General features: G+C 38.3%; 1 protein-coding gene across 4 annotated transcripts in view; it reads right to left on the bottom strand.

Annotated features, from left to right (window-relative positions):
* Positions 1-12,669, bottom strand: part of cadm1a (cell adhesion molecule 1a) — a 1,086,691-nt gene that overhangs the window by 1,059,505 nt on the left and 14,517 nt on the right. The gene's annotated exons all lie outside the window — the stretch shown is intronic.

Raw genomic sequence — 12,669 nt, 5'->3', positions numbered from 1 at the left:
GATTGAAGTTAAACATGACGCCTAGCTTTGGGATTAACTATTCAGATTCTTTTTCTCTTCCTTCTCATGACCTATGAAGAACTGCCTTTTTAACTTTACTCAACTGTACATTTAAAGTAGCCATTTTTCAGTCCAGGTGGTGTACCCTAAAGTTCAAACCAAATGGCTAGAAAGCAAAAGGCTCTACTTACAAATTCAGAAACATTCACTATTGGCATGGAGTCTGCATGTTCTCTATATCTCTGTACTTTTTATCCTAGAGAAATACAATGTCAGGTTAACAGATGACTCAAAACTGTCCCAGTCCGAGTACATGCTACTGTCCCATTTATGAAATGGCACCTTGTTCAGGATTGGTTCCTGCCTTGTACTCAAAGCTGTTGACCTTGATTACAGCCCCATTCGGCACTAAATTAAAAATGGATGGAAGATCCAAAGATAATTAACGATTACATTACTTTAATAAATAAAAGGAAAGGCTGTGCTCCCCTGCATCCTCCTAAACTGAATTAAGGTGATTAAGAAAATGCTATGTAATGAAAGGAATAGTGTGCTTGGTGTGTTTGTGCCCTGCGGTGGGCTGGCACCATGCCCGGGGTTTGTTCCCTGCCTTGCGCCCTGTGTTGGCTGGGATTGGCTCCATCAGACCCCTGTGACCCTGTAGTTAGGATATAGCGGGTTGGATAATGGATGAATGGATGAAAGGAATATAAAGTAATAAATAAATCACATCTGTGCCGAATTTGAGGACTGTATTTTTTTCCCCCAATAAAACAGTTTATAGTACTGGATACCTGGCTTATTCAAAGCCAACACCAGTAAGGTGTACAGTAATTTAGTACAATATGCATACATATACTGGGACTCTTAAATCAGGCGATCTCTTGGGACACAGACAGCACAATAAGCAACACTATACAATGTAGAGAACAGGAATAATAAAGTGCAGAAAACCCCGACCTTAACCAGCAGTCTTGTTAATAACATTCCTCTGCCATCACCAGTTACTGTACATCAGTAATGAGTGAAGTGAGGTAAAACGCATTTGATTTCTAAACAGGTATGAATGCTGGTGGTGTGAATGTTTTCACTGAATGAACGGTTATTGCTTTTGCAAATGAAATCATTAATCTTTTAGAAGCAAATTTATATTTGTAATCAACAGAATGCATCTACTGATTCACTGGACTACATGGGGCTTCTGTTTGTCTGTTTGTTAAAGGATTACTCATGCAAAAGGCAGTTATGAATACAAAATTTTGTTTGGTAGGTGAAGAATTTCTGATGTTGAAATCCTGTCCTTTTTGATATACTGTACATATTACACACACACAAACACACAAAATAATTACGCATAACAATGCAGTCTAATCTTCAACTAAGTCACAACCACAGTTAAAAACAAGTTGCTTAAAAGAGTAACATACAATTAGACTTTTTGTCAATACTAAAGACCTGCTTAAATAGTTACAGTAGAATCTTCAGTTGAAAAAGTCAGTGAAGTTCTTGGCTGATGAGAAGTGGCAAAAGCTAATCAGAGTAAGGTGTCCTACATACTGACATGAAATTGTAGGTGTGGCTTGGAAATGTCTTTCCCTATAAAAAAAGAGCACTGAGATTGCTTACAGATTGTGCTCTTCTTAAGGAAGGCTTCTTCATGTGAAACAGGAAACATCTGATGAAAAGAAAAAGTATAGAAAGTTGGAAAAGAACATTAGAACAATGTCTCGATGCATTCTCAATAATCCAGGTAAGGAAATTCTAGAAAGTTTATTCTGTTCATCTTCATCTGGACGTAGTTTTTTTTTCTGATTGATAAGAAACTCTGTATGATGCTTAATAAACTTTAGAATAACAGAATAAACTTTCTAGAATTAGAACAATCTAGATGAGAACAGGCCATTCAGCCCAGCAAAGCTCGCCAGTCCTATCTTTTTAATTCTTCTAAAAAAAACATCAAGTCTAGTTTTGAAAGTTCATAAAGTCTTAAAAGGCTGTAAAGGTATTTCTAAAGGCCTTGGCGTTCATCAATAGCCACAAAGGGAAACTGTCAACAAATGGAGGATATTTAGTGCTGCTACTACAGTAGTCTCCCCAGGAGTGAGAGTAACACAATGATCATAGTAAGAGTACAGCATGCAATGCTAAAAGCGATTAAATTAAACACTAGTGTAACAGCATAGGACTTGTAGAAACATCCTGAATTTTCCAAAATCCCTGTTTAAGTGTCAACTATATAAAATACTGAAAAAGAAAATGTTCATGATAGGACGCTAGGGACAAAACAATAATAACAGTGATGTACATCTGAACTTTGCAAAAGACCACATGAATGATCCATAAGGCTTGTTCTAGGAACAGGTGAGACAAAAGTTGAACTTTTAGGAAGAAATGCAACATGCTATGCTTTGAGGAAGGAAAAGCACTACACAGCAACACCAAGATATTATCCCAACCATGAAGATGTGATCGTGGAGACAGAGCTTCACGGTCTGGGGATGCTGTGCTACTTCACACTTTAATATCATAGAGGGAACAATGGATTAAAAAATATTCTCAAAAATTTTTATAGGACAATTTTAGTGTGTCTTGTTGCTTTACCTGATGCTTAATAGAAGTTATGAGAGGCAACAAGACAATGACGGAAACACAAGGAGTAAATCACGACACAGTGACTTGAAAACGAGAAATTTCCATCCATTCTGGAATATCCAAGCGGGGCGGCATAGTGGTAGCACTGCTGCCTTGGAGTTAGGAGACCTGGGCTCGCTTCCTGGGTCCTCCCTGCATGGAGTTTGCATGTTCTCCCCGTATCTGCATGGGTTTCCTCCAGGTACTCTGGTTTCCTCCCAAGTCCAAAGACATGCAGGTTAGGTGCATTAGCAATCCTACATTGTCCCTAGTGTGTGCTTGATGTGCAGGTGTGTGTGAGCGCCCTGCTGTGGGCTGCCACCATGCCTGGGGTTTGTTTCCTGCCTTGCGCCCTGTGTTGGCTGGGATTGGCTCCAGCAACAGACCCCCGTGACCCTGAGAGTTAGGATATAGCAGGTTGGATAATGGATGGATGGAATGTCCAAGTCAGAGGCCAGACAGCAACCTCATTTAAATACTGTAGCCAGATGTGAAGAGATCTGTTCACACAAGGTATTCCAGAAATACTGTACAACTGTATTTTTTTTAAAGAGGAACAGTGTAAAATTTCATCTAACCATTGGGTTAGTCTGATCAGCATCTACAGAAAACATTTGGTAGAAGTCAGTGCTGCTAAAGGTGGCTCTATCAGTTACTAAATTCAAGGGTTCACATACTTTTTCTAGGACTGTGAAAGTTTAAAAAATGTCTTTAAGATTGACAAGAAGAAAGACAATTGTTTTCATGTAATTAGATTAAACAAATTGCGTATGTTTATTACTGTGACTCAGTTGACAATCAAACCACAGTTTTATGAGCAATACATGCAGAGTTACAGGAGCTTACAAGATTTCAAACATTTCCTTGCAGCTGTATATATAACATTACACTGTATGATAACAATCAGGCACATTTCTAGCACATCACGCACAGCAACCTAAGCGTAAAAGTGGCATACTTTTCATCACAGCAATTACAAACAACTAACTCATAAACTATCAGAGCGGCATCACGGAAGTTCTTCCTACACCATACATTGACAAGCTACTTCTATTCACATTTTCTTTGTTTCTTGGTTACTAATGTTGATGTCACAGCAGAAAAATGCCTTTCAGAGAACAGAGAAAGGAAAAAACTGAAAGTGATTGATTGCAGTTCTGCATACTGTAAGTCACCCACTGCTTTCATGGTTTAATGTGAAGGTACACAAATTCCTGTGCGTATAAATCTAATAAACTTTAATATAAATTTTCAAATCCAAATTAATATACAGGTACAGTATTAGACAGATTCCTGCAGCAGTGCCAAAAATATAACTATAGAGATCATGTAGGAATGTTCAACTTATATTGAAAGATGAATAACAGCAGTTTGCATCGAGGTCACCAAAACATAAAAATAGAAAAAGGATCAGATAAATTCTAGTACAGGTAGCCCAATATGCACTAATCAACTGACAGATTAACACTTTATTGATTCCCAAGGAGAAATGCACATTTTTCCTAGATATTTTCATTAAATTGTTTTGATTGAGTCATGATGCACATTTAGAATCAGTGTGATGATAGTTTCATTCTGACAGTAAGAGTTGGGTTTATAATAGCCAGGGCCAACTTATCCAGGCCTAACTGTTACTCACAGTATTCAAACCTACCGGTATTTATATTAATTTGAGAGGCAGCCATTTGTGTAGCAACTTAATACCGAAGATTCACAGAGGGACAACACAAGTGAGGATAACCATCTTAAAAATTGCTTTTATATATATATATATTTTTTTTTTTATTTATTTATTACTAGCTGTACACTGCGGCTCCACCCACGTAGTAGTGAATCAGGACAAAGTTTAAAAATCAATTTAAAAAATGTAATTCTGGCCAAGCAGAAGGTAGGCATACTCCAACATCAAATGTTGCCACTGTATCTGATCATGTTGAGCTCTGACGGGAGAGTGTCCCCCGTGTGGGGAGAAAAGCACATGGCCATGACATCTCTGCCAATCAGCAGCTACCCTCTAAAACACGTAGCTCTTATCTCTCTCTCTCTCAAAAGCGTCAAACGTTGCTCCTTAATAATCTGTAGATGAGAATGTCTTTTGAACAAACATGTATCACTAGCTAAGCAGAGGCAAGGTAAGTTCTAGCACATGGAAGAGAGGTAAACGGACTTGAACGGATGCTGGAAGTTTTGTGAGTGGGGAAGGCCCTGCCCCACTCCCCTTGGCCCACAGTGTCTCTCTCAGATTCGTACAAATAAATCAGTACCGCAAGCAAACTGTGGTAATTAGCACAATGAGAGCAGTCGCAAAATCAAAGTTTAAGCAAATTATAGAAAACAATCTGATCTAAATCCATTAAGTAGTTCTCTCGTGAAAAGCAGACAGACATACAGATAGATAGACAGAAATTGGATTATATATATATATATATATATATATATATATATATATATATATATATATATCTCACTAGCCATCTCACATGACTCCACCCACATTGTAATGAAACAGGATAGTGAGAAGGGCCCCATCCGGCTCCCTACTCCTGACGTCACGCTTCAGCCAGCAGCCTTGTCTCGGATTAGTGCAAATATATCTCTCCTGCAAGCGCACTATGATTCTTAGCACGATGAGAAGTCGCAAAATCAACTGGAATGTTCAAGCAAATTATAGTAAAAAACCCAATTTAAATGTTAAGTAGTTCTCTCATTTGGTAAGAGGTAAGATACGCCCCAAGGCTGGCGTGTGTGTGAGGAGGGCCCCACCCCATATCTCTCAGATTCACGCAAATAAATCAGTACCGCAAACAAACTATGATACATAACACAATGAGAGAAGTCACAAAATCACCCAGAATGTTCAAGCACATTGGAAGTAAGGAAGGAAGGAAACAGTTTTTTTAGGGCACTACATCCCCCGGAACGCTAGATGGCAGCTCCCCTGGATGGAAATGGCTTCTCAGATTCCCGCAGGGCAGCATGGAACATGGAGTTCATATCCTCAGCCCTGTTGGGTACCGCTAGGGGGAGCTCACCAAGATCCTGGGGGATATTAAGGGGACGTCAACCCAGAAGTACTTCAGGGTCACGAGGACAGAAGTTCGCAGTACTTCCGGGACAATTGAGGAAAGAAGATGTCCCGGAGAAGAAATACTTCTGGGTTATGAAGTATAAAAGGACTATGGGAAACCCCAGCAGACTGAGCCGAGTTGGGAGGAAGGGTGACTGTGATGCTGGGAGGTATGGAGGATTATTGTATGGATTATTATTGTGATTTATTGAAGGTATACTGGAGGTGAAGGTGCTTTGTGCACTTTATTGTATAAACAAATTAATTATTTGGACTTTTACCTGGTGTCTGACGCATTGTCTGAGGGTTCAAGGGGACAAAATTGCCCCCTGTCACTATATATATACTAGCAAAATACCCATGCTTCGCAGCATTGAAGTAGTGTGTTAAAGAAGTTATGAAAAAGAAAAGGAAACATTTTAAAAATAACGTAACATGATTGATTATCATTATTTCTTTCAATCAGGTTCGAATTTGGAGGACGTGTTGTGTTTCAAGTTACATTCCGTGTTTGTCAAACGTTGTAAAGATAACAAGTGTTCACTATCCAAATCGCTACTCTAAGATGTTTAACGGGCATTCCCAGTATTAACTTGTGGATTTGCATGCGAATATTTAGCACAAGCGTGTCTATGAACATGTGGATTTGCCTGCGAGTATTTAGTGGCAGCGTCTCTATGAACTTGTGGATTTGCCTGTGAGTATTTAGCAGAAGCATAGGCGAAGGGCTTAAGCATTTCACTCTTATAGTGCTCCTGTGTAGTATAATTATCTCCTGTACTGTCATCAGTCCACACCTTGAACCTGTCCCAGTCATTGAATACATAAGACACAATGTTCCTCCGTATATCAAGATTGAGCCTGATATGGTCGTGCAATATGTAACATAGAGAATGTAAAAGGCAGGCGGTGTCTCCGGGCATGAAAACCACTCGGAAAGTGACAGTTCTTTGATCGATGGTGATCACCTCGATAGACATGTTAATGGGGGTACTGTTGGAACGGTAAAAGAAATGGGTACCTGAACAATGTAAACTAAGTCTAAAATACCTACACAATAACTATAAGCATAATAAACGAACAATAAAATAGCGGAGAGGCCGTGAATTAAATAAAAAGGCTGCAGTTATCAGCACAATAAAACAGCGGAGAAGCCATGGATTAAATAAAAAGGCTGCAGTTATCAGCAGGGAGACATGAATACCGTAGCGAAGCAAGGAAGGGAATGAAGAGACCGGAGCGACGGACGGCCTTATATGGGCAGGCAGCCAATTACGTGGGAGGCGTGGGGATGGGGGACGCAACTCCGCCTCACACGGTGATCGAGCTGCAGGCTATGGACGTATATATGTACGTAAGTAGGATTCAGTTATTACTGTTATGCATAGAATTTCAAAAATGAAACCTGCTTAACTTTTGTAAGTAACCTGTAAGGAATGAGCCTTCCAAATTTCAGCCTTCTACCTACATGGAAAGTTGGAGAATTAGTGATGAGTGAGTCAGTGAGGGCTTTGCCTTTTATTAGTATATATATATATTTATATACATACACACACACATACTGTATACACATATATACTGTACTTATATATACAGACATACACACACACACACACACACGGGTCAATCATATAATATACACAATTAATTGATCCTCATATCTTACAGGCATCAATGCTCCATCAGTGCATAAGTAATTTTAAGTGATTATATGCAGTATGTGATATTCATACACTATGTTACAAACACACATCATAATGACAACTTCAGTTTCACCACCTTTATAAAAAAATAGCTATTCTTTAATTTGTTTTCAAATTTCATTTATTCTTTTTACAAGCACCTGAGACATTCAGCAATGCTCATCTTCAAAATGAAACAGTACTACAGGTATAATGTAACAGGCGTCACAAATCTATCACAACATATTTCTGTATCATCAAAGGATTTTTTTTCCTTTTGTTTTGTTTTTTTATCACATAGAAATACCCAAAAGTGGCAAATGGAACAGATGCTTTAACTGTAGGCAGCACCAACAGTAAGACGTTGGGAATAAGTGTATACTTCAAACAAACCTAAAAAAAAAGTAAATACAAGAATAAATCTCTGTACCGTACTTTGCATTATGTTTAGCTCAACAAGCCAGAGATGAAACTAGGAATGGTAACCCTCAGAACAGATGATGTGGTTCAAAAGCTATCCAGTACATATGGCAAAACTTGTGCAGAGTTTTTTGTGTGTGTTTGTATTTTATTTATATTTTTCTTCTTTTGTTGAAGAAGCAGATGATCACTCCACATTTGTACTCACAGCACGCAGTAAACTATTATCAGATATAAGCCATTTCATCCTAACTAATCCCTACCTTTTAGGTTAGAATTTAAAAACTGTTGTACATATAAATTTTATAAACTGCCCAATTAATACCACAGACTGATGCCAGTGTTACAATGAATTTTAGCTGGAGCCCAGCACACAAGGGATTCAGATGCTTTTCCTTATTGAACATTATACTGCAAGAGCTCTCCAGAGAATTTGGGTCTTCAACGGTCTTCGGAGCCTTAAACCCTAAGGTGTCACTTACCACATACTGTATCATACCTCTGTACATTTTTTAAAACTTATGATCTACTATTGAAGGGGAAGCAACCTCAAAATAAATGGAATTCAGTTTCCTGAAATTGCCTCATTTGCACAGTGATACAGTGACAAACATTGGCACCTATTTTTGATTCAGATATTGATCACTGCCTCAATGGAAATTACATATTCTGCCCATACTTATGTGGTCTTTCTTCAGATACTTCCTCCCCTCCCCAATCCAAAGAAATCATAAATCCTCAAATGGGCAGAGTAATTGGCAAAAGCAATCCCCACCATTAACTGTGCGACTTTGGTAGCCACTTAATCTTCCTGCATTCGAATTTAATAAAAAAAGTAAAAAATTAAAGTCACCCTGGGTGAAGATGGACAAAAATATACAGAAATAATAACAAATTGGTTTAGAAAGGGTGTCCGAGTATCCCATTTAGAGATCAATTCCTAATGTCACTCCCTGCATCACTGCCATGAGAAAAATCCCATTAGGTAAATGGATATAAGGATGGAAGGATTGATTACCATTTTTCTTATAAATTAAAAGTACAATCACATAGAAGTTTTCAATCACACTTTTAGTGGACTTTCAGAATCATTAGATCAATGCATATTTCATACAATTTGAAAAAAAAGCACAACACACACAACCCGAAAGAGTGTAATAAAGAGTAAGGGATTGTGTAACTTCAGCTAAGCCTTAGACCAGGGTCAGATTTTAACCTGAAAAACACACAGTGCCACTCTGCACTTCCTGATTCCTGATGCACTTCCCATATACTGCAGCAACAATATTATTTAGGGGATATCAGCTGCCACTTTCCTGCAGACAATACAAAAAACATTGGAGAATGGAGAAATAAATATTCACAGCAAATGCCAGACAACAAAGGTTGCAAGGATGTGTGTACACCTTACTAAAGAAACTACAATCTAAAGGAAGAGTAGGGCTCATCAGCTGGAACTGTATTATTATACACAGCTACTGCCAGCTTCATTTTTATGTTCACCCATCCATTTTATTAACCTGCTTCTTCATTTCTGAGTTCTGAGAGGTCAATTCCTATGCCAGCAAGACTAGGTATATAGTCGTGATCAGAACTGGAAGGGGATATTATTATAGGATTTACAACATTTACAGGGTCATTACTGTCAGTGTGCACAGAGTACAGTTATTCTTACTTGCATGTGCAAATTAGCAGACATGTTACTATGGTGCCATGATTAGCAAGTATAGCTGCCTTACCTTGAAACTTGTCCTTCTTATCTGAAACACTGTAGAACAGAATGACCATTATGTTTAATTTAAATAGTCCTATCTATAAAAGGCTGTGAACTGTTAAAGTAGATGAAGAACCTGACAGCATATGTCTACGAAAATTGGAAGGACCATACACAAACAGTGAATACAGAACATAAATGAGATTATGTACACATGCAAGTCTGTTACAAGTTGTAATAATGAGCCTTTGTCAGTTGAAATGAAGACATCATCAGAGCATCCCGTCTGTAGCATCCTTAGCTGTGGAGAAGGCATCTTAATTACATCCAACTTACGACTTCAACGTTTTTGAGAAATGGTTTTGTAAGTCATTAGGCCAGCATGTATTTAACTAGATACCTGGAACACTCCATGTGTACTCTGTGCCGCCTTGCAAAAAATATTTGCCTCAAAGAACTGGCTGTATAACTGTAAATGTTGCAGACACTGAATGCTGTTAGATCATTAATAAAACAACAATATTGGAAGAAAGAGATCTTAAATTAACAAACAACATATGATTTTGATATTTATCAGTAAAGTTATCAAATGTGGAAAAGTAATTGACCCCTTCTGTCCTTTAACAATACCTGCAAAAAGGTATTATTAGTTGTCTGCTAGCATTGTGCTTTCTCAAAAGATGCTCTGTGTTTCCAAAGATGTGCAGATTACGTTCACAAGCAATGTTAAATTGATCTGCAGAGACTGAACATAACCGTTGTGTATATAGGTATACTATGTGATGGTGTAAGGTTCGTTCTGCTTTATCAAACTGCAAGACTTTGGGGTGACAAAGCCACAAATGAAGATTTAAAAATGGATGGATCCTGTAGTTACTGATCAGGCTTTCAAATTATTGTGGAAGAGCAGGGACCTAATCCTATTTGAAAAATCACATTAACTCACCTGTGAGTTTTCTAGTTTTCAAATTTCCATTTCAGGTAGCATTTAGATCTAGACTTTGATTAGGTAAATTAAACTAAAAATTAAATTAAATAAAAATTATAAATTAAAAGACGACAGGATAGTGGATTTCTGATCAGCTCCGTCCTGGGTATGATGTTAATCTGCATCCAGCCCTGCATCTAGGCCCTCCTGGGGATTGGTGGCAGAACTGACAATCCAGCCGCTATAAAAAAAACCTCAAACTGTTCCATTCCATCTGAAGTAGTGTGGTGCTGAGGTGTCACCCACTGCATGGCTGCACTCGGGCCCTAATCTGGGATCCCGAGTTGGTTTGTCATGTGGCGGGTGCGGCAACGCGCTGGATCGGCGTGTGCTCCTAACCTCTCTCTTTCTGTGAGGTTTATGTGCACTTCAGCTTTAGTTCATGGACAGATGGCCAATTACTCTCCTGAAGAATGTTCATATACAAAGTTGAACACATGATTTCTTCAGTAATGTTGAGTCATCCAAGTATTTCCGTAGAAATCATCCTCCAGCAATGGCACTACCACCACAATTCATTAGGCTACTACTGTGGAATAAAACATTAGCTTTTCTCCAAGTACAACTGTGCTCATATCAGCCAAAACGTTCCACTTTTGACTCAGACACTGCATATGTTGACCAGTTTTTCTCTTGGGTAGGTCTCATTGCCGATTTATTTATTCTTAATCGTGTAGTCATGAACTCTGATCTTGGCTATAGCAGGAGAAACCTGTAGATCCAAAAGCCATGTTCTAAGTTTCTTCATGACATCAAAAAATTGTATTCTTTGCTCTCACAAAGATTTTAGCAGGTTAGTTCTATTAATACAATTCACTTATGTGCCAAGCATTTACATTGTAGTCTGACTCGAGACAGTAGCAGAACAAAAGGATGATGACAAAGTTAAAGGTCACCATGACTAAATGCATTTGTCTTGGCATAACTTTAACTATCAGATCTTTGAACCACAATGTGCTAGAAGGCACAACACACCAGGCTGTAGGACTTATCCCATCATCTCCTTTGGCACCCTTACCAGTAATTACAAACATATTGCCAAAGGGACAATATTTCATGAGGGACATTAGCTTTTACTTGCACACTATCTTAGGCTTATACTTTTGGCTCTTTCACTAGTGAAACTGTTTTCAGATTTGTTTTACTACTTTGCACCATGACTGTCTGTGACTTTTTGGTCAAACAAGAATGTAGAAATTTTACTGTAGTCTGTGTATATGGCAGTAAAGTGCCTGTTATGGTTCTAAGTGTATTTTTCACTTTCACACTGATATACATCATTAAACAGAGAGAGCCTAAGCAAATAATTCAGTGACACAGACGGGAAATAAAGCAATGACCTTCAGGTTTAAAGTCTAATGTCTTAACCACTTGGCCACACTGCTTTAAAAATTTAGCCTACTAACATATTCCCATTACAAATCTTGCACATATCTTTATCCAAGGTGATTTACAAGGTCTGGATTTAATACTAACCATAACCTCCTTCTCGTTAACCCAGGAAACTCTTGGGCTTGGACTTTTGTGTAAATACGGTTATTCCCAAATCCTTCTCAGACTAATCTCTTTTTTTTTTATTAATATATGGATGCTAAGTCCGAATAACTCTCCAATAACTCTCAATAACTCTCTGCTGCCATCTTGTGGATGAAATAACATCATGAATTTTCACACATTCTGCAACTCATTTCGTATATAAACGAAAAGTTATAAAACTTGTTTTAGAACAAACTGAAAATGAAGCATTAGTGATAATGACGACAATGTGATCATTAGACATTGACAAAGATAGTGAAACTGATTCTCACAGCACTCTACAACCAAACCGCCAAGGTGAGCCCGGTGAATGCAGTCACCTAAAGGTTCACCATGGTGTAAGTAGCTTCGTGGAAAAATGGAAGAATGACTGTGATCATGTAGAAGGACAAGAAAGATGTTAACCCTCTAAGCAGTCTTCAGAATGCAGCAATTATCAAGTCAGGGGAAATGTGGAAGTCACCAAGCCTTATGCTGTGGTAGCGTACAATAACACAAGGGGCGCAATCAATTGTACAGATCAACCCTGTCACGTACAAGCAACTGTAAATATAGTGCACAAAGAAACATACTTCTACTGTCCCAAGTGCAAAAAAAAAATCGAGCTATGTGTTGGTGATATTTTTCAAAA

This window comes from Polypterus senegalus, chromosome 9, assembly GCF_016835505.1.
Source record: "Polypterus senegalus isolate Bchr_013 chromosome 9, ASM1683550v1, whole genome shotgun sequence".
Lineage (NCBI taxonomy): Eukaryota > Metazoa > Chordata > Cladistia > Polypteriformes > Polypteridae > Polypterus > Polypterus senegalus.
The sequence above is the reverse complement of the archived record's forward strand: the minus strand, read 5'-3'. Positions and strand labels throughout refer to the sequence as shown.